Genomic DNA, 21,092 nt, shown 5'->3' with positions numbered 1-21,092 from the left:
TTTCTTTTAACTCACCAGAGTGTTGCTTTACATAAAGTACATATCTCTAATAGTTTCTTGTCTTAAAAATAGCATAACTGCTAGAATTATTGGGGGGCTAAAGAACATCTGAAGCCTTGAAAAAAGCAGACCCAATGACGTCAATCAGGACAGATGAGACCAAAGTAGAGATGTCTGGTTTCATGTTTAAAGAAAATTAGACACCAGATAATGAGATTTTATGCCTAATTTGAGCTTCTTTCAGAATGAGCTGTTTAAGGGCCTCTTGTCGCTTTAAATCCAAATGAGCTGCTGCAGGCTTTCGCTGGGGTTGCTAGGTAACAGGCTGGGCTTTCGCTGGGGTTGCTTGGTAACAGGCTGGGCTTTTGCTGGGGTTGCTAGGTAGCGGGCTGAGCTTTCGGTAGGGTTGCTAGGTAACGGGCTGGGCTTCCACTACCGTTGCTAGGTAAGAGCCTGGGCTTCGCTGGGGCAGTGCCTGCTGATTTGAGGTTTTTGGAAAAGCTCATTTTCCAGACACCAAGAAAACAACAAAAAAAACGGCTTTATGTTTTGTTTAAGCTCTTAAAGGTTGTTTTTAGAAGCAGTGCAGACCCAAGTAGAACTACAACAGCATACAAAATGTGAATTTTGAGTAATAGGTCTCCTTTGAGCTATTGCTGCCAACTTTGGCTCAATAAGCTATAAAATGATTGTTTGTACTTAGGCTTCCCCATAACTTTACCTAAGAGAAATGTAAACTTCAAATGTTGAAAATGTTTAAGTTTTACAGTTGCATAAGGGGATAAAAGACCCTAAACATAATTTTACAAACGAGATTAACTTTACTACCCGAATAAAATAGGATAACTGTAAGGAAGCTGAACAAAAAAAAAAAAACCTAACAAATCAGGTCATTCTTGAATTTGTAGGGATGTAATTAATTAGAAATTGCTTTTTCTCTCGTTAGTATGAAGAAACTTAGTTGCCATTTTCTTGAGTGTCAAAACAGTTCTCTCACATGAAAAAGAGTTTGTTGTTTATTTATTTCTATGCTTTTGTTTTAGTCTCCAGGAAGTTTAGGTGGGACATTGTAGCACCTCCAGCCTCAACACTTTCACTAACACATCGGGGTAAACACACCTCAGATCCCAGCGAAACAGGGAAGGAAGTTAGTGGAGCTAACCCAGGTCTGCTGATGAGAAGATAAGATGTTGGCACAGATGGTCTGCGGGTCTATATGTGTGTGTGCCTTTGCTTGTAAAATCAGTAATAAAGGTGTCTGCATATGATATAGAGAGAAGTGTTTCATAGCTTTTAAATTTCGGTTTTAATTTCTGTAAGTTTGTATTCATGATTTATTGAACTTCTACTGAAGCTTTAGCAATACTGGATATGTTTATATGAAAATAAATAACGACTGTGGAATCTTTGGGCTGAGAATTAAAAAGAAAAAGGTAAAAATAAAGTTTGGTGCCACAGAAACCAATTCACACAGTACATTACAACAAAGTTCTCTATTAGCAATCCAACTCCCTTCCTGCCATTCAAACCCTTTTGACTTATGACCTCTGTGTGTGTGTGTGTGTGTGTGTGTGTGTGTGTGTGTGTGTGTGTGTGTGTGTGTGTGTGTGTGTGTGTGTGGGAGGGAAGTGGGGGGTACTGGCTGAACCAGTTGCTTAGATAACAGCACAATGAAACACAGCGAGTGTGTGCATTTAGACAGGAAATGGGCTTTTAACAATTTCCATTTAGAATAAATCAGACTCCAAGGGTGTCTATAGTCAGCCTTCTTTATTCTTCTCTATTTGGATAAGAAGGAAATGTATTTAGTGACATCACTTGTGCATTCTTGTTGATCTTTGCACTTTGAACATTGGAAAAAGCTGTTTCACTGAACAGTTAACTCCTACCTTCACAATGCATCCCGATGTTCATGTCTTTCCGTTGTTTTGCTGGGACATTGAGAGTTTTTGATTTTTATGGGGCTGGCATTTATTCCTAAGATATTAAAAGTTTTAGCAAACAGAAGGTATGGTTTGATAATGTCACTATTGTACTGTAGCATATTGAAATATTAAGTTTTTTTAATTAATAAGGTCAAACTGTTTGTCCAGTACCATGGACAGCAGCACCAGAGGTTAGATTTAATTTAGACTGTAGGGCTGCTGGTGTTCGCTGAGAAGACTCTAAACTGAGGTATTTTTAATCTGACACTTTCAGCAAAATTTGAAACCCTATTTGCTAAAGAAATATATTATGCCTAACATGAGAAGGAAATAAGTTTGACCTTTCAGTGTTATTCAATCACTCTTAATTTCCTCGGTCTGGCCAGTGACAATTCAGAGGAGAGAAACTAAAGAGTTTGAGGAGGAATACCACTTGAGAAACAAAGTTAAAAAAAAAAGTATATTAATGAGAGGAATATTTGTGTGTGCTGCACAAAGAGTCATTACTGGTAGCATAATTTCCTCTACAGAGATTTAAATTCAAGATGTGTTGATATGTTCTGGAAACAATGTGAATCAAAAATAAAACAATATAGAATAAATAGATGTCCGCCAAAGGTTGTGGCTTTGCCCTCAAACATTACAGGTTACAATTTAATGACGTGAAGAAAGGTTTAAGATGCTGGCTGGTCTAGTAAGACTGTGGTGTGTAAACATAAGACAAAAATGACCCGTAATTTTTATTTTGGGAGTAAGTTGTCTGGCAGGGCCGCAACAGACTAGATGGGATTGGACCAACCAGATATAGTGACTGAAAAAAAGGGATTAAAAAAATATTACTGATGAAAATATTAATCGGCTTGCATCGATCCACACACGTGTGTGATACAAGCAAATCGATAAGGCAGTTTTAAATTTCGGCAATTTATAAGGACAATTCTAATTATACCGGATTTTATCAGTTAAATTCATAAATATTAATGTATTCATGCAAAAATAAATAAATTAATAAACAACTTATTGACCAAACAGCGCTTTCTGTAGACCAGCACTATAACAGCTAAGCTAAGAAAATTATAATCAGAGTTGTTACTTCAGGTGAATTTGGGTACATAGGAAATAAGTTAGTTTCCATAGTCAATAAATTCTGCTCGTAATGTTACGTTATTACTTTATTTCATTCTTACCCGTGAAAGGTAATACAGATGGATCCAGATTACTGTAAAACGATTGAAACAAGGCCATGCAGCATATGAATTAGGGATCATTTTACTGCCACGTTCAAGATGGCGGCGACGCAACGTAGGACTCAGCGTCCACTTATTCCTATTCACGCCTATGGGCGCGCGCGTACGCGACCACAACAACTGGCAAACATGGCAGAGCAAGTGGAACAGATACATTCACTGCCTCACTGTACATCTACGGTTTGGCAACACTATGGATTTTACATGAGAAACCAAAAGCGATTTGCAAAATGTGCCACGCTGCTGTCAAATACACTGGAAGCATGACTGACCTTGTAACACTTGAAACAACATGGAATCCAGCGTGGAAAGTAGCGTCCTGCAAAGAAGGAGGAAAAAGGTTCATTAAATGCAATTAGGCTGGAAAGACTCATCTGACGAAGGCCAAAGTGTTTCCTAAATTGAGAGTAGATTGCCAGGGAGTTATAGACTATGCGATTAGAGGAAGTACGTTTAAGAGACGTTCTACTTAACCTAAAACTAGAGAAAATCAGACATGTGATGAGAGGCTCTGAGAATAAACTTCATAAAACTTGGAAATCGTTTATGACTTTTTTCAATAAACCTTCCACAGAGGTTCTGGAATAACAGACCCTGGGAATTTTGGCTGAGCAGTTCATCGATAAATCTTGTCATGGATTTTTGTATGATCTTAACTTTTTAGTTTTTCTTTTTGCTACACACTTGGTAGGTGACAGTATTTCAGGGAATGTTTATTGGGTGGGATGTGTTTGTGGTTTTTATTATTGTTTGTGGTTTGTATATTTTGTCTTTCCTATTGCTTGGAAGAACTTTGTAAATTGAAGTGAAAATGCCAATAAATATATTAAACATAGGAATCCAGCGTTCACCGTCTTCAGAGGCAGATTCACATCGTTCTTCCTTCAGCTCCACTCCTGGTGAGGCTCGTATTTCATCCTTTTTCAGTGGACAACTAGCTTTTAATTCCACTCCTGCACAAGCTATGGCAGATGCTATGGACTCCTTGCATGTTATTGTTTACATCCGTGGTCTTCGCGCATGCGCATAATGCTGGAGGGCCAAAAGACGATCTTTTTACATGGCATCCATAGCCACGCCGCCACGGTAGAACAATTCCGTTAACTAAATGAAACCTGGAGATGTATGATTCATTCAGTGCAGTGCGCCACAGCAAAGGGGAAAATACCGCAGAAGAAACGACTCAAAACCACTAGCATTCTTTCTTTATCGCTCTGTTTTGATTATTCACAATGCAATTAAAACTGAACGAAACACATTAAAATTATTTAAGTGATGAATTATGTTTAATTGAAGACTTTTTGCAGACGATTGCATACAGATTGGATTAAGTTTAGCTTAAATCTGAAACGCAGCTACCTGCAGCTAAATCCCCAAACCTACAGGATCAAAAGTTTGATTAAAAATCTCTGGAGGCATTTTAATATGGCAGCTGCACCAACATGTTACAGTGAATGGAAGTGTGTTGGGCTATGGGTGTAACTGGTAAGTATTTAACGCTGTTATAGTCTAACCATGGACCTATAGCTTCCACTAACGGCTGTCACAGGAGATTTCTGTCAGCCAAATTGTTTTTTTTTTCTTTCTTCCTTTTCACGTAACATCGATGAAGCACCAAGTTTGTGTGTCTGCGTATGTGTGCAAGAGAGAGACAGTACCGAGAGGCAGACTTACGGTTCCCCTCCTCTGGTTAAGAAAACATGGCAGCCGCCAGCCCTGGCAGACACTTGGTCTAGCTAATATTAAGTTCTTGAAAAACACACATTATTCTATATAAGGCTCTTATTTCTGACTTCTAAACATGGAAATGAAGTAGTCAACCACATGGGACATAAACTGCTTTATGAACATGAAACTTTATTTATAGCAGTTCAGCTCTCACACCGTTGGAAGAATGTTTTCAGAGAGGTCTGCTGGAGTTCACGGGATGTCCAGACCCAGGGAGGTTGTCGTATCACTTGTTTGACATCTTGATTCACTTTCATTGCTGTGGGGTTAGTGGAGCATTATAGCGTCCAGTAAGGCTATGCCTTGAAGTTAAAAACAAACACACATGCAGAACAACGTAAAGACAGCGTTTACCCAATAACAAAGGGAACAAACTCAAGCAAATAATGTAGACATAAGATTAAAAAAATAGCTAAAACTACATGCATAAAAGTGCAAACACTGGACTTGTTTTGCTTTCAATTATCTGAAAACTTTAGCAGTTGTCAGCCACGCATGCACAAATAGAAAGCTAATGGTAGCAGACAGCCACCATCACACTAATTTGTATCTTTTTGGAGCATTAATTGATCTATTGTACCTGCAGAAAGACACTTGCAAAGATCTGAACTCTGACTGCATGCCATTTGATTTGACACCATGTCGTTGCTAAATATTATTTACATGCGATTGAAGCAAGATGGACGTACACCCACAGTTCATGAAAATATCCATTCAACAACAAATGAACAATCAATGAAAGAAAAACGATGAACGCCGAGTCAAGTTTGATTTTATGGTCAACATGGAGAAACAATGAGTGGATCCGCGAGATAGAAAGAAAATATAAAAACTGGAGGAAAGTCTCGACTTGTGGACTTAGAGTTAGTTGTAATCGATATAAAAGAGGACAGAATGTACGAAAAGGATCTTGGCAGGTGTGAATAAAATCACAAGTGAAGTGAGGATCAGAGAATCCAAAACTTTTTACGATGAACTTCACTCTGCAGGCAAACATGTCAGTGTTGGAGAAAATGAACCATTAATTTGGCTAAAGGCAACTTCTTGGATTAGACACACTATTAATCCTGACTTGAACAAAAGCTAAGTGACAAAAAGCATCACAGCTGCAGATATTCTTTATCAAATGTTATCTCGTTGATAAAAAAATACATTTTCCCAAGTTATAAGTGAAATAATCTACTTTTTCATCACTACTAAGGAATTATTGACTTAATACAGGCTCCTTTAACTTAATAAAAAGTTCACCTTAGATATTTGCACATTAAACTAAACCAAAAATACTTGGTAAGATTTTGCGTTTTTGCATTGTGTGAAGTTTTAAACTGTTTAAAGTTTTAAACCGATACATTTAAAGTCAGACCAATTTACAGCAAACACAATACATAAACACAAATGTATTCATAATTCTACATGCTAATGCTACAATTTCGAGTTAGACTGATGTGCTTTCATCTGCCTGTGGTGTAACGGCGACATTTGTGTTGTTTGCATGTCTTAATGCTTTTACAGTAAAAAAAAACTTTCTCCGTAATGAACAAAAGTTTATATTGAACAAGCGAAACACCAGCTTATTGAAATCACAAAATAAGCCTCACTTTCTGCACAACATTTCACACGTGGCTTTATTGCAGTGTGGGATTCGGGCTTCAACTGCGTACCAATCTGCGTGTGAGTGTGTTTGCGACGTGAGAGCAGACGGGTGACTGTGACTCATGCTGACTGTTCTGAGGGGTCACCATGAAGTTCACTACATTTGCACATTTACATAAGGTCTCATCTCAGCATTGCTTTCAATGTGATGTTTTGGGAAAACAGCAAAGTTACCAAAACCTTTTCAACCCTGCGGATGGCATCATCGGGGATCACTGAGAGGTCAGCAGGTTAATCTTTGGAGGTCCACAACATTTCCTGAGGAACGCTTGATCATGCAGCGGTGCCAGATTACTGTAGAACCATCAGGAAAGTTTGCAAAAGGTTTCAATCTCTGCTCAAAGACAGCAGCTTTGTAAAACAAATGATGAACAAACGATGAGCTTAAATGTTTCCAGACCGTCTAAAGTCAAATATGTTGCTTCTTTACCTCTGGGATTAGCTTGACATGTTTTGTCAATATATTAATGGATTATTTATGATTGGAATTATACAAAGATAAACCACAACATTCTTCTAAGAGTCATTTAAGAACTGCACACTTTAAAAAGGTAAAACAAATGCACAATATGTACCTTCAATGTTGCGTTGCTGTAACATCCCCTGTATTTGCCACAACTAAATGCTTCCATCTTGTGGTCAAAATCAAAAGCTACAACACAATTCTCCTGTAATTGGACCAACTGTTTTGTGCATTTTTAATCCTGTTCTTTTTCTACAATGTAATTTAACTCGTATTCCATTAGCTAAATGAGACAAACACAGATTTTCAAAAGATCTCCTGAACATCTCACTCTTCCATAAGCAGTGAAGCTGTTTTTATTCAATAGCTTTTTAGGAGTTTAAACAACAACAAAACAATTCATAAGGGTTGGACACATTCTCCTAATATTTAGAAGCTCAATAGGATCTTAAATATTACACATGTCAGCATAAATCTGTGTCTGCACATTTGTGACTTACAGTATAAGCCGAACTCAGAACTGAACCTCCCCTCTGATTAAAATGCAGATGATTCATAGATATAGACATTTAAAATACAATCATGGCCAAAAGCTTTTTATCTGAGACTGTTTTTTTTCTCTCCTTTTTTGTTATCATGGGTTTTTAGAAAAAGAATAGTTAATATTAATTGGTTTTGCTGTTATCAGCAAACACATCCAGTTTACCCATAGAGTCAATGTGCAGAGTGCTGACCCTTCTTTGCCAAAAATTATGTAATTTTCTTCCACCTCTTTGGTATCAATATCTAGTCCAAGCCCAAATTATAGAGACCCATTGCTGTCTTAGTGCTTCAGAAGTAACAACAGATTATTTTGTAGCTTAAAGGTTTTTACAACCTTCTGTTTTTCACTGCAACACCAATAAAAATAAATTGTACCAAAAAAAACTCTAAACATTTCTAAAATTTCAATGAATTTGCACAAAAATATGCATGCCACAAACACATTTTAAAATGATTTTTGAGTTTAATTGTGAAAATGCTCCTTACTTCTAATTATGGAGAATAACATTTCAAAATATTAAAACCTTTCTTTGATAGCACAGTGCTATATGTGAGTTTTTTTCATTAGCATCCACCAAATGAGGATTTTTTTTTTGTTTGTTTGCTTGGTTATGTGAAAAAATGACAAAATGATATGCTGCCAAGTTTTGGGAGAACAATAAAGGACTGGGAGAGTTCACACAAACCAAACGTTTTCACATCTGATGCCAGAGCAGCACCACTCTGCTTCCTGGGCGGATTCTGGGAACGGTTCAGAGATGGTCCACAAATCCATCTTACATGGATAAACATGTGCAAGCGTAGCTTTACTGTCAACAGTCTGTCCTGTTGTCCTCAGATAGAGGTGAACATGAACAGGAAAAAAAACAGTGGTAACGTTGTTCTGTGCATTTAGCTGACCCGGCTAATGGCTATGCTAGCTAGCTAGTGATTACAGTTGGTTATATTTGGTCTAATTGTAGCAAATAACAGAAGACAGCAGTCATTCTTAGTCCATTCCTTTTAAATATGAAGTGATGATGGACAGAGTTTAAAATAGTGCTATTGATATCAGCATGTCTTCATAAAGTTACGATCATTTGGTTAGAATGAAGTTCCAAAACAGTCAACACAGAAAATGGCTGAATTCAGTCACTATCTCACATAGCAACCAAAATTACAACACATAGCACAATATAACAGCGTGAGTCACCCAGACAGCTCATTTTTCCCATTGTTGTGGTTCACAGATGTGCCGCTGCTCAGCCTCAAATGTCCTGACAATAAATTATTTGGCTGCTGCTTTTACTGTGCTTACTGCTAAAAATACACAAAACTTTGAGAAGAGGTGTTTGTGGTGTGATAAGGCCTCTGAGATCCAGAAGATTTCCTGGTTGGAGAACCAAATGTTTAGTATTATGATAAAAGAACCACATTGTATCATTTTTATTTTGTGACTCTGTCCTCCAGCAAGCTGCAAAATCTGCAGGTGCAAATTGCATCTGAGCTGAAGTTATCTGGACGATGTTGATGTTGGATTTCACTCTTTATTCCAAGAATACTCAAAAACTTTTGTCCCACACAATCAGAAAAAGCAAACATTTAAGAGAAAAATTTCCCACCAGTTTTCCGACCTCCATTACTGCAGCTGCAGACTGTCACTCTTTATTTTTTCCCCCAGACTCAGGTGTGTTTTTATTTGTTTGTTTTGCTGCCTCTGTTGCCAAAGGCCGCTGTCCTCGGTCTCTGTGCGTACAGACGCAGTCCTTCCAGCCTGTCCATTATGTTGAACAAGAAGACGTGGAGACCACAGGGTTTTGCTCAGGAGGAGACACCAGTAAGACTTCATGCAGCAGAAACGTCAGCTTTGAAGTCCACAGATATCTAGAAATCTGCTCTTTCAGCTGAAATAAATGTGTTTTTGTGAGGCCATTTGGCAGCAAATAAACTGCTGATTATGTTACTTGGCAGATTTATTATAGGGATTTCAAATGTTTTACTATCAATTATTCAACTCTCTTTAACTAAAACTCAAATCATTTTTGCCTGGGAAAATAGCTAAAAATGGGTTTGTTTATAAGTAAACTTTTAAACTTTATGATGAAAGTTTGATGAAATGATTTATTCTTTCCTAAAAATAATCAAAGTATAAGAAAAAAAACTTTCGCAAACTAAACAAAATCTGTTAAAATGTTCACTATTCTGGTGTTCATCCATCCATCCATCCATCCATCCATCCATCCATCCATCCATCCATCCATCCATCCATCCATCCATCCATCCATCCATCCATCCATCCATCCATCCATCCATCCATCCATCCATCCATCCATCCATCCATCCATCCATTTTCTTCCGCTTATCCGGGGTCGGGTCGCGGGGGCAGCAGCTTCAGAAGGGAGGCCCAGACTTCCCTCTCCCCAGCCACTTCTTCCAGCTCCTCCAGGGGAATCCCAAGGCGTTCCCAGGCCAGCCGAGAGACATAGTCCCTCCAGTGTGTCCTGGGTCTTCCCCGAGGCCTCCTCCCGGTGGGACGTGCCCGGAACACCTCACCAGGGAGACGTCCAGGAGGCATCCTTACCAGATGCCCGAGCCTCAACTGGCTCCTCTCGACGTGGAGGAGCAGCGGCTCTACTCTGAGTCCCTTCCGGAAGACAGAGCTTCTCACCCTATCTCTAAGGGAGAGCCCAGCCACCCTGCGGAGGAAACCCATTTCGGCCGCTTGTATCCGTGATCTCGTTCTTTCGGTCATGACCCAAAGCTCATGACCATAGATGAGGGTGGGAACGTAGATCGACCAGTAAATCAAGAGCTTCACTTTTTGGCTCAGCTCTCTCTTCTCATTTTATGTAAATATTTTGAGTGAATAGAATGTTTACAACCATGCAACCACAGTTTGTGCTCTATATAAAGCTACATAAAGCATGCATTTTTACTATAACAGGGAAAAAGGGAGAATTTGCTCCAGCTGTGCTGTACATGTGAGCTAATACAAACACTGAGTGGCGCATCTAACCCTTATCATTAACCTCCTAAATGTCAGACCGATGAAAGTTAATACAGTGTGGGAGTGTTTGCTGTTAAGCAGCAGGTGGTATCACAGCATTTATTTACGTGCTAACGTGTTTTTCTCTTGACCTGCCAGGGTAATTAGCAGCTGTAAATTTGTTGGCGCTAGCTGTTAGCTGCGGGGCGTAAGTGCCACAAGAAGGGTTTAGTGAAGCAGCTAAATAGGCAGAATGCAGCCAGTGTTGGCCACACAGGGGCTCTGAAGTAGCTCCTGAATACTTTGCTGTTAGCAGCATCTGATCCACGCAGCACCAAGCAGAGAGCCTGGTGACCTGAGAACAGGGTCACCCCAAATGCTTCACTCCTGAGGAGGCAATTGAGTGCTTTGGAGAGAAATGACTCCCAATAATGGTGAGCATTACTGAAATGGATGGTCAGGTCAGAGCACATGTTGATACCAGCTGTCCAAACTGAAAACATGAAATTCTAGTGGCTCGAACTCCTGCTACACTTTTATTGAATGTATTTCTGATGGGCTCTGCTGAAAGGTTTCTCTTGACCTTGTTTTCACCACAAAACAGACGTAAACGGACCGGAGCAATAAATATGGACGGGTATTGAAATATTTAGATGAGCATGTGAAAAGTGAATTTTACATCCACACATTTTTAAAAGCTTTTGGAGTCTTTCTTATAATCATGTGGACTTTGCATAATTTATACTATATACTTTAATTATAGTCCCAGGAAGAGAGAATGTGATTTATTTTCATGTTTTTGTTTGCTTGCTTGTTTCCTTTTGTTAAGAATATGAAAAAAGGATTTGTTGCAGGGCTGCACAGTGGCGCAGTTGGTAGAGCTGTTGCCTTGCAGCAAGAAGGTTCTGGGTTCGATTCCCGGCCCCGGTCCTTCTGCATGGAGTTTGCATGTTCTCCCTGTGCATGGTGGGTTTTCTCCGGGTACTCCGGTTTCCTCCCACAGTCCAAAAACATGAATGTCAGGTTAATTGGTCTCTCCAAATTGTTCCTAGGTGTGAGTGTGTGTGTGCATGGTTGTGTGTCTCTGTGTTGCCCTGCAACAGACTGGCAACCTGTCCAGTGACCCCGCCTCTCGCCCAGTACGCTAGCTGGAGCTAAGCACCAGCAACCCTCCCAGCCCCACTGAGGGACAAGGGTGCAAGAAAATGGATGGATGGATTTGCTGCAGAGCTTTGAATGAACATCAAAGGATAATGTAAATGTACATAAACCAATTACAATTAGTTTACATACATTTACACTACTTTGTTGTTACTGATACTTCAGTATGAATCACATCTTTTGATGCAAACATCCACTTCCTCTGCAGTTTTAATGGTGCCGTGTGCAACTTATTCAAAAAATAAGTTTTCTATATATTTGTTAAAAACTGTCAATATGTTGTGACACTTTAAAATGAGACAGATAATCAGTAAAAACATCCATCTCCTCTGCCTGATTTGGGCATGCTCCTACTGCCATCTGCAGATACGCACTGCTCACTCAGAAACGACCAATCAGAGCTGGGAGGAGGGTCTTAGTACTGCCAATCATGCCAGTGTTTGCACTGCTCACGCCCTCACACTTCGCTGCAGCTAGAGCCTACCTACAACAGAGCCTACCAAGAATGTTCAGACTAGTTAGCATGGTCACCGAACTGTAAGTGGTTTCTCCACCATTAGCACAATGAGCAGCACATACATGAGAGTGATTGCCGGTAATAAGACCTTCCTCCTGGCTCCGATTGGTTGTTTTTGATTGGAAGTGGTTCATTTCTGCAAACTGCAACAGGAGCACTGAGAGCAGATTCATGTTTTTGCAGATTATCCGTCTCAAATTGTCAGTTTTAACAAAAATGTATATAAAACATATTTTTTTTGTAAGAGTCAGATGCTGCAGCTTTGAGGATGGGCAATTACTGGCAGTAAGTCTTTTATTCTGCTGCAGAGGAGCGTGGTGCATTCTCCTGCGCAGAATTGTTTTGATTGAACTGCACTGGAGCACGAGGAGCCTGCTGACGGGCAGTGCACAGCATCCACATGAGGTTGAAGTCAGCAGCAGACTGTGTTGGGTTGTTGTCGTGCTGCATAACTCGAGCTGTTTGAACTTAAGGTCACAAACAGATGGCTGGCACTCTGCCTTAGGATCATCTGTGAGACGCATCAGCGTTGATTCTATCTATTGCTGAAAGTCGTCCATGTCCTCAAGCCAATAAAAAATCCCAAATGTGTCCGGGGTCATAAAGATGTTTTTGGAAATGTGAGATTGTGGGTTTTTTTTCTGACTGACCAGCAGGAGTTTTGGCCTTGGAGCTATCCTATAGATGCCTTAACTTAGGCATGTGATGTGCAGAGCGTTCAATGTTCCTTTGCAAACTCCTTCTTCAGTTGTCAAAACGCTCTTCAGTCCCTACTGGTGCCACTGTTGCATGTTTGCTCTGTTTGTGGTTCGTGACTCACTGTGGTTGGCTGGAATCCCAACGTCCAAGGAATGGCTGGGCAGATTTGGCTTTTCGTTTGTATTTTCTGTTGTCCACCATTTTGAGAAACCTGCTCTGAAACAAATACTGCTCTGTAAAAGCCTATATTAAATAAATCAGAGTATAAAGTACTAAAATTAGGTAAATTAGCATAGAATGACTATAATTTTTGTATTTTCACCAGAAAGAACAATAGTAAAACAATTATTCCTAGTCAGACTCTGTTACTAGTGCACTAAGCTACAGCTTCTGCAGAAAGATTGAGAGAGAGTTTGAGATTCAGCTGGGGAGACTTGTTTGATTGTCATTTTTTAAGCTGTGAAGATGAGGCCATGGATCGATCTAACCGTCTGTCTAGGTTTGTGTAAAACCAGGAAAGCAAGTCGTGTTTTCTTGCTCCTTCAACGTTACCATCCCGGATGATTTTGATTGATCTGGAGGGCTGTCGGATTGGAGGCTCAGTGTGCAGATGTGAATGAGAAGCACCTCGTCATGGCCCGTCAATCACGACCACCGCGCTCGCACAGACACACTCACTGAGCACCTTACACACTTCATAGACTTAACTTTTCCCTACGGGAGAATAACCGCCAGAATATTTAGTTCCCCCACATTACCAGCCACCCACAGATGCACTTCTGTGCACAGGCAAACACACAGAGAGGAGTTCAGTCGTCTTGCCTCTTTTCCCCCCAAACCTTCTCTGTCTCTCTCTTTCATTTAGTAAATCTTTGAGGTTCTTGACAGGAGCACACGTCGTTTTCTTACCTCCTTTTTCTGGTTTCATCACCATCCCTCTGATCGGCCTTTGAAAAACATGACGGCACACTGATGTAAGATGTCTTCCAGTTCACAAAATATCCTTGGAAAGGCAACAATCACGTTTGAAATGAAATTAAACCCCCCAAAAGAGGAAGAGGGCTGACAAGCCTGAGCAGAGGACTGAGCATCAACTATTTAAAATTAATAGTATTCTAAAATATCCACTCTAAGGAGTAAAGTCACAATGGTTTCTATTTTACTGGGCAGATTGAAATGCACTTTAAACTTTTCAAGTCTTTAGAATATAAAAACCAGGTGGAACCTTTTGAGACCAGCATTATTTAAAGTATAAATATAAAGCAGAGAAAAACAAGTTCAAAGTCTCGTATGGAAAAATGTTTTGGAGAAAAACATGCTGCACACAAAATTCACATAATCTTATTTGCTGCTACCTTTGTTACTAATCAACAAACTTGTACTGGTTTCAAGACATTAACAAATATCTTTTCTTTTTTTTTCTTTTACAAAACCAAATTAACCTGCTTCTAATTTCACATGAATGCTGGTTGTGATAAAAACTTGCATTTCTTTATTTTATATATCTTATATATAGCTTCTCTTGTTAATGTTTCCACATGTTTCATCATGTAATTCTCCTGCAACAATTAATTTAGAAGATCGCTGCCTATAGAGTTTTACAGTCTCCCTTATTTTGACTTGCTCAAAATTTATTTGATAGTTAATTTGTGGGATTTAAGGAGTTTAATTGTTTAAGGCAAGAGAAAGTGAAGTAGGAAACCATAATAACTGTCTATAACCGTGATGTCAAACTCAAATACACAGTAAACCTTAAAAACTTAAACAAAACTGAGGGCTGCTGTTGATATTTATTGAAAAAAATCTGCAGCTTTTTCTTCTCGTCAGATAAATAAACCTTTTTATATGATAACAGGCAGGAGAAATTTAATACTAAAAGCAAACATGAAGAGCTAAAGTCAAATAAAATACACATGCAGGATTATTTTTAAATAAAAAGCCTCTGTCGATTTATTACCTTCTGATTTTCCTTCTATGAAAATCCAAATGCTCATGTCATGTTTAACCATAGTGGGACCTTCTTCTTCAGCATTATTCACATTTTGCAAATTTTTTAAAATTCCATTTGGGTCTTTGCTTCTTTAAAACACCAAGCGCTAAAAACAAACAAACAAAAAAAAAAACACCCAGCCTTGTTTTGGCAATAAATTTATGTTTTTTTGGTGTCTGAAAAATGAGCAGAGTTAAAAACCTTCCAAATGTAACGTCACACACCAGCAGGCACCGCCCGTCACCTAGCAACCGCAGCAGAGTTCCACCCGTCACCTAGCAACCCAATCACGTTTGGTGGTCTTATCATTATGTGTGCTGTACAATGGCTGCTGGAAAAGATGAGTGTTTTGTTGTTGACTTACCATCCCGAAACCACTTGCTGCATTCTTGTTGGTTGTGCAGGAGTCCCTACTTCTGCTTTTCAAATATGTATGATTTTATAATTGTGCATCTGTTTGAAGCCATTTTTATGTGCGAGTGTAAACACTGAGTTGGGACGCGTGGTTAGCAGCAACTTATTTGGGTTTAAAGTGACAAGAAGTCCTAAAAAAAGCTCATCTTGAAAGAACTGACCTGATTGAAATCTCATTATCTAAGAATGATATGTTGCATATAATGTAATGAACATGTTTTGTACAGCTATCGTCTTCAAGGAGGCATAATAAGACTCCTTTAAGGGATTCAGAGGATGACCTGAAGAAATGAACTCTGAATGCATATGTAAATCTGCTTTCTTCATCAGGTTTGTGAGCGTCTTCTCACTGTGGGTGATTCTGAAACCGGAGAAAATCCAGCACCTCTCTAAGAGTTGACTTCCATAGCTCAGGCTGTGCGTGGGGGCGAGCCCAACTATATTTAGCAATTATTGTTTAACCTCACACATCAGCTTCCACTCCTTACCTGCCAGTGAGGTGACAATCTATGTCTCCAAAGGCAAAGACTATTCTGGTGCAAATTAGCACATCCAGACCGCCGTACTTGCTTACCGCCCAGCTTATTCCAGATCACCCTTTCATCCCGTGATCCACACGTTTATTACGCCTCGCAATTAAGCGAAAGGTCTCTACACAAAATAGGGGTTGAAATTGACCAGGGAATGTTAAACCCTTGATGTACTTTGGGCGGTAGTAATAAACCTCTGCAGCCATACAGGATTTCATGACGTTTGGTAAAATAATAAGCGAAGGCAGCAGCAGTGGCTGGTCACCATGCGATCCTGCAGCCTGATCTGAGAAACACTGTGAGTCTGAAGAGGACAAACTGAAGTTAAATTTGGATCGAACTGGATTCTGTTTAGTCAGATAATTAGACCTGTTTTGTTTTATTAAAGGTGCCGTTTCTTTATTTGATGTTAATTTAAACAGATTATGTTAAACTGCATAACAGAAAAAAGGTGGAAAACAGCAACAAAGTGATAATTAGAGGAGTCGTGTCAGTACCAAGTAGAAACGGTGCAGCTTGTTGTCCGAAGCACAAAAAAACACAGCAGGACTTTATTAAACTGAGTTTTCAAAAAGAAGACAAAGCCACACTCAATACTGTCTGTTTTTATTTTATTTAATTCCCCTTTAGGATCAATAAAGTATTTTTGAGTCTTGATTGAATTTTCACAGGTTGATTAATTTGTGTTTTCTGCTTGAAAGAGGCCAAAAGTTGATTTATTTTATTTTATTTTCAAGTTTCTGCTGTTTGCACGGTAATTATAGGTTCACCAAACTTTAATTGCAAACACCACCACCGTTAAGGTTTTATATAAAATAATATCAAGACAATCATTTATCTAGATGTAAATAAAGCATTGACCATTTCTGCAAAACCAAGCTGCGGATTTGACAATGACATTTCTTGTGACATGTCACAAAACAAAACAAAAAAAAAATCCATAGCTACGCCTCAGAAGATCCTAAAAGTCCTCAGCTTATCCTCTGTGCTGCAGACAGCAGTGGTGTTATGTTTTGAAATGTTGTCATCAGCTCCCCAGATAACAGACCAAAGTTATTCATTTAGTCCCAGGCTGTGGAGTTACAAAGTGTGATTGATTGTCTGTCACTGTGGAAAACTTAAAGCAAAGCTTCAAATGTCTTGCAGTTAAATGGCCTTCTGGTTCAAGTGCACTTCTTTTTTTTCCCCACCACTTTAAAATCTGATTAGACATCACATCAGAGACTCCAGACTTATTCAGCTGTGTCACTCCTGCTAGGATAGCCACTTATCCTGTCAACCACCCCCACCCACCGGACATGGCAGGACCCTTATTAACAGGCAAAGCTCCAGTGGGTCGTACCAAAACCCCCGTGGGGGGGTGGTAGTCATCAACACCGTGCCGCTGCACCGCTGAGTGACAGCTAAACGGCTTAAAATGTCACTTTGAATAAGAAGCAGGCCACACACGGGGCTCCAGCTTCGCGCTTACAGTGATTCACATGCGGATCCATAGACTCAAACACTCCAACCTGCTGAGATTTGGGGTCTTTTCTTGTTGCTCATCTTTTCCTGTGGATGAGGATCATCTGCAGGGATTGGATTTTTTATTGGTCAAACGTTATTTATAACCCATTCATTCATGTGTAGAAGACTATGGTACAGAATTCAAAACTTTAACAGGAAACATAAAGACTTTCCAGGTGACATGTATAAGCTGTTTAATTTCCCTTTGGGGTAGATAAAGTATTTTTGAATTTGAAGGTTAAAATGCAACTTGCTGCAGTAGTGATGCAGCAAAACAGAAAAACAGCAACAAAATGTGCAGCAATGTGGTCTTGTTTAATATGTGCAAAATAAATATCACAAATAAAAATCATAATAAACATAAATAAAGGCTTTAAAACTTTAGCCTATGTTTAAATGATGAATAATGAATTAAGATACTAAAACAAATTAACTTTTCAATAATATTCTTATTGAATGTGACTATTTGATCCTGCCTTCATAATTTTAACCTTTAACTATAGAAAATGCACAATAGTATCAAACTTCTGCATATTAAAACGAATGATGGAAAATATCCAGCAAACATGAGTTTATATAGAAATGTACTTGAATTCACTTAATTCATTTTAGCTTGTTTTAAAATAGATTCACCTAAATTTAAGCTTCTAAATAAAATCAACTTCTTCTTCTGCTTCTGCTTTCTTTTCTCAGTGAAAACAATCACATTTACATTTATTACTGAACCACAAACACAAAAGACATTGCTAAATTTCATGCACACACCCGTGTTGCTGATGAATGCTCAGCTCAGAGGGAACAGTAAGCCAGATGTTAAAACAATAGGCTGCAGTGCCCCTTTAAATAAGGACATACATAAGCTGCAGCCTTGCTGAGCAACAAGCTTCTTGTGGCACAAATTTATACTCTGCAATTAGGCTGACAATGCTGTTCACACACAGAGAGATCTGCATCACGTCACCTTTGAGAGCCGTCACACAGTGCAAGTAGGAAGTTGTAGTTGCGAAATGTGAATCAATTAAAACCCAGATGCCTTAACAACGTGAGAGAAAGCTAAATAAGGTTACAGATGGCGTTTACACAATGTAATTCAGGGCAATGCAGCGTAAATGCTGCCATAATAAATGACTAGAGAGGCTGACTCATTCAAAGTGGGAACGTACAGCTGTGCGCAGACTGACATGCATATTTAACTCCAAATAATGTGAAATTTTAGGAAACTGAAGTTCTCATCTTCAGAAAAAATTACTTGGGTGGCCTTTGTCTGTGAGTTTTAGGAAGATTTGCTGCTGCATTTCTATATTTATTGGATTTATGGTTCCCCAAAAGGCTTTCTGCACAACATGGCCGCTGGAGTTTGGCAAAAACCTGCGACTTTCTGATCCATCCATCCATCCATCCATCCATCCATCCATCCATCCATCCATCCATCCATCCATCCATCCATCCATCCATCCATCCATCCATCCATCCATCCATCCATCCATCCATCCATCCATCCATCCATCCATCCATTCATCCATCCATCCATTCATCCATCCATCCATCCATCCATCCATCCATCCATCCATCCATCCATCCATCCATCCTCTTTACACCCTTGTCCCTTAGTGGGGTCATGAGACGTGCTGATGCTTATCTCCAGCTTACATTTATTCCAAACAAATGAAATCAAAATATGTAATTTATCGTTTGGTGGTTTCATATATTTTTCTAACCTCCAACATTACAGCAGATAAAACATTTTTCACACTAAAAAGAAAGTAAAAGGCATCATGTTAGCTAAATATTTGCACGGCATAAACAAGGACTGTCTAAATGCACTAAGTGGGCGATAACGACCTAAATCCACTTTTTTTTTTGTCAATTTATGACATATATATATGACTTTTTCACGTCAGTCTGTATTGTGTATGTAAACAGTGCAATTCAAACAAAGCTTCTTTTGTCTTATCATTTTGTAACAATGCTGTCAGCTCACATTGCTGAATAAACTTTAAAACAGATCCTTAAACATCTCCATCCATTATTACATCTGTAAACAAAACGTTATATTGACATCAATGTACGTCCTCTGCACAGGCGGGTCGCTTTGGGGTCATAAATTATCTGATTGCAGTCACATTTAAATAGTATTATGAACAACCATGCAAAAAAAAAACAACAACAAACAATTGCATTTGAGTAAAAAAATCTGATTTACTAATAAAGATCTGCCTTATGGGGTCAAACTTGGGATTTCAGTTCATTAGCATCATTTTCAGCCATCTTTGCTCTACAGACTCTACAGTGGCGCAGTTGGTAGAGCTGTTGCCTTGCAGCAAGAAGGTTGTTGGTTCGATTCCCGGCCCCGGTCTTTCTGCATGGAGTTTGCATGTTCTCCCTGTGCATGCGTGGGTTTTCTCTGGGTACTCCGGTTTCCTCCCACAGTCCAAAAACATGTCTGTCAGGTTAATTGGCCTCTTCAAATTGTCCCTAGGTGTGAGTGTGTGTGCATGGTTGTGTGTCCTGTGTGTCTCTGTGTTGCCCTGCGACAGACTGGCGACCTGTCCAGGGTGACCCCGCCTCTCGCCCGGAACGTTAGCTGGAGATACGGACCAGCAACCCTCCCGACCCCACTGAGGGACAAGGGTGTAAGAAAATGGATGGATGTTTGTTTGTCCAGCAGGAGCTGCTGAAGCGACTCAGTTCCACGTTTCACGGCGGAAGCTATCGGGACTTTGACTCACCTGAGCAGCAAGACCCAGCAAAGGTCTGGATTTTGGTTTCATAGAAGTGCTTTGATAAACACTAAGACCATCATGTGTTGAACGCCAGCTCCTTAAATCTCCCAGGTGTTGATGAGGAGAGCTCAGGCAGGTGTGGATGCTGCAGAGCTCATCAATCAAGCCCACTCATTGGAAACCTGCAGCTCCAGAGGAAGAGGCACAGGAAACCCAACACACTCACAAAGCAGCCATGACAGCTGCAGACAGATTCTAACACACAGCTGATGTGAGATCAGGATTATTAAGTCAATCAAAATATCAAACAAACAAAAGGTTGTGGGACTTGAACTAGACTTTTATTTGCTTGTTCCACGACTTGGTTAGGATGGACAAATTGTTGCACACAGGTGAACATGCAATGGAAAATGTCCTATGTGTTTTTATTTATCTGAAGAGGTTCAAGAAAAGCAGCTCAATGTTTTGCAGTTACTGTCAGAAAACTCGGATCTCAGTGAAACAAAAAGTTAGTGAGCAAAACGACCTGAAAGAGAAACAATGGACTGTTTGTAAAGATAAAATAAATAAATAAATAAATAAATAAATAAATAAATAACAGCAATAATTTGAGTTATTTAGCCTGTAACAGCAGAAAAACATGGAGGTTCAGGTTTTAGAATCATATTTGATTCAAGCTAAATAGGTGCAGAGCAAATATCTACACAGTTTATAAAGTGTAACAAAGTAATAAATCTATCTGATCAGGAGAAAAAATGAATTGGAACAGAAAAGCAACTTCTGGTTCTTCACAAGTAAATTTGTAATCAATGTGCTATAAAAAAAAATTAATTATAAAAATTAATAGTCTTTCCAGATTCACTTTGGTATACAGATGAATCAGCAAAGTGCTCAGGTCATGTGATTATCAATTCAATTTGACAGAATATAAATAAATAGATACATAAATAACAAGCATGCACATGCAAATATGTTACTCTATAAATAATCTATAAATGGGTGCAGAGAGAGTTGGGCTTTGTGAAGTC

The sequence above is a fragment of the Poecilia reticulata genome, chromosome 1 (genome assembly GCF_904066995.2).
Source record: "Poecilia reticulata chromosome 1, P_reticulata-male-v2, whole genome shotgun sequence".
Classification (NCBI taxonomy): domain Eukaryota; kingdom Metazoa; phylum Chordata; class Actinopteri; order Cyprinodontiformes; family Poeciliidae; genus Poecilia; species Poecilia reticulata.
This window is presented reverse-complemented; position numbering follows the sequence as displayed.